The sequence below is a fragment of the Arachis ipaensis genome, chromosome B6 (assembly GCF_059453495.1).
Source record: "Arachis ipaensis isolate K30076 ecotype BB chromosome B6, ASM5945349v1, whole genome shotgun sequence".
NCBI classification, from domain to species: domain Eukaryota; kingdom Viridiplantae; phylum Streptophyta; class Magnoliopsida; order Fabales; family Fabaceae; genus Arachis; species Arachis ipaensis.
Genome location: NC_142441.1, coordinates 56,825,662 through 56,828,454, shown reverse-complemented (window position 1 = coordinate 56,828,454; position 2,793 = coordinate 56,825,662). Strand labels below are relative to the sequence as shown.

The 2,793-nt window shown below is 42.2% G+C and overlaps 1 non-coding gene across 1 annotated transcript; it reads right to left on the bottom strand.

The window, feature by feature from the left end:
* Window positions 1-413: 413 nt before the first annotated feature.
* On the bottom strand, window positions 414-521 carry LOC148555689 (small nucleolar RNA R71). The gene has a single exon (XR_015887048.1). It is a non-coding gene; the product is annotated as a small nucleolar RNA R71 (small nucleolar RNA).
* Window positions 522-2,793: the final 2,272 nt, after the last annotated feature.

The window sequence follows — 2,793 nt, the reverse complement described above, 5'->3', positions numbered from 1 at the left end:
ATTTTGAAAAAGAAGGAGACATGGCCGAAAATAATAACAATGCAAGGAAGATGCTTGGTGACTTTACTACACCAAATTCCAATTTACATGGAAGAAGCATCTCAATCCCTGCCATTGGAGCAAACAATTTTGAGCTGAAACCTCAATTAGTTTCTCTGATGCAACAAAACTGCAAGTTTTATGGACTTCCATCAGAAGATCCTTTTTAGTTCTTAACTGAATTCTTGCAGATCTGTGATACTGTTAAGACGAATGGGGTTGATCCCGAGGTCTACAGGCTTATGCTTTTCCCGTTTGCTGTAAGAGACAGAGCTAGAGTATGGTTGGACTCTCAACCTAAAGATAGTCTGAACTCTTGGGATAAGCTGGTCACGGCTTTCTTAGCCAAGTTCTTTCCTCCTCAAAAGCCTAGCAAGCTTAGAGTGGATGTTCAAACCTTCAGACGAAAAGAAGGTGAATCCCTCTATGAAGCTTGGGAGAGATACAAGGAACTGACCAAAAAGTGTCCTTCTGACATGCTTTCAGAATGGACCATCCTGGATATATTCTATGATGGTCTGTCTGAACTATCAAAGATGTCATTGAACCATCCTGCAGGTGGATCCATTCACCTAAAGAAAACGCCTACAGAAGCTCAAGAACTCATTAACATGGTTGCAAATAACCAGTTAATGTACACTTCTGAAAGGAATCCTGTGAGTAATGGGACGCCTCAGAGGAAGGGAGTTCTTGAAATTGATACTCTGAATGCCATATTGGCTCAGGATAAAATATTGACTCAGCAAGTCAATATGATCTCTTAGAGTCTGAATGGATTGAAGGAATCATCCAACAGTACTAAAGAGGCATCTTCTGAAGAAGAAGCTTATGATCCTGAAAACCCTGCAATAGCAGAGGTGAATTACATGGGTGAACACTATGGAAACATCTATAATCCCTCATGGAGAAATCATCCAAATTTCTCATGGAAGGATCAACAAAAGCCTCAACAAGGCTTTAATAATGGTGGAAGGAACAGGTTTAGCAATAGCAAACCTTTTCCATCATCCACTCAGCAACAGACAGAAAATTCTGAGTAGAATCCATCTAGCTTAGCAAATATAGTCTCTGATCTATCTAAGGCCGCTGTAAGTTTCATGAATGAAACAAGGTCCTCCATTAGAAATTTGGAGGCACAAGTGGGCCAGCTGAGTAAAAGAGTCACTGAAACTCCTCCTAGTACTCTCCCAAGCAATATAGAAGAGAATCCAAAGAGAGAGTGCAAGGCCATTGATTTGACCATTATGGCCGAACCTACAAGGGAGGAGGAGAACGTGAATCCTAGTAAGGAAGACCTCCTGGGACGTTCAGTGACCAATAAGGAGTATCCCTTTGAGGAACCAAAGGAATCTGAGGCTCATCTAGAGACCATAGAGATTCCATTGAACCTCCTTCTGCCCTTCATGAGCTCGGATGGGTATTCGTCCTCTAAAGAGGATGAAGAAATTACTGAAGAGCAAGTTGCTAAGTACCTTGGTGCAATCATGAAGCTGAATGCCAAATTATTTGGTAATTAGACTTGGGAAGATGAACCTCCCTTGCTCACCAATGAACTAAATGCATTGGATAGGCAGAAATTACGTCAAAAGAAATAGGATCCTGGCAAATTCTTAATACCCTGTACCATAGGCACCATGACCTTTGAGAAGGCTCTGTGTAACCTAGGGTCAAGAATAAACTTAATGCCACTCTCTGTAATGGAGAAACTTAGGATCTTTGAGGTGCAAGCTACTAGAATCTCATTAGAGATGGCAGACAACTCAAGAAAATAGGCTTATAGACAAGTAGAGGAAGTGTTAGTAAAGGTTGAAGGCCTTTACATCTCTGCTGATTTCATAATCCTAGACACTAGGAAGGAAAAGGATGAATCCATCATCCTTGGAAGACCCTTCCTAGCCACAGCAAGAGCTATGATTGATGTGGACAGAGGAGAGTTGGTCCTTCAATTGAATGAGGACAACCTTGTGTTTAAAACTCAAGGATCTCCTTCTGTAACCATGGAGAGGAAGCATGAAAAGCTTCTCTCACTATAGAGTCAACCAAAGCCCCCACAGTCAAACTCTAAGTTTGGTGTTGGGAGGCCACAACCAAACTCTAAGTTTGGTGTTGAACCACCACATTCAAACTCTAAGTTTAGTGTTGGGAGGTCCCAACAATGCTCTGAACATCTGTGAGGCTCCATGAGAGCTCACTATCAAGCTATTGAAATTAAAGAAGCGCTTGTTGGGAGGCAACCCAATGTTATTTAATCATATCTATTTTATTTTCCTTTTGTTATTTCGTGTTTTATTAGGTTGATGATCATGTGGAGTCACAAAAACTATTGAAAGATCAAAAACAGAATGAAAAACAGCATTGAAAATAGCACACCCTGGAGGAGAGCAGTCTGGCGTTTAAACGCCAGAAACAAGCATCTGCCTGGCGTTAAACGCCAGAAACAGGCTACATTTGGGCGTTTAACGCCAGAAACAAGCAGCAATCTGGCATTAAATGCCAGGATTGCACAGCAAGGGCGTTTTACACGCCTAATTGGAGCAGGGATGTTAAGTCCTTGACCCCACGTGATCTATGGACCCCACAGGATCCCCTCAGGATCTGTGGATCCCACAGGATCCCCACATCTTCTTCTCTCCTCTTCACTCCTTTTCATAATTTTCTTCCCTAAATACCCTTCACCAATCACCTCAATCACTCTTTCCCATCACCTCTTCACCACTCACATCCATCCTCTCTTCCCCATAAACCCCACCTACC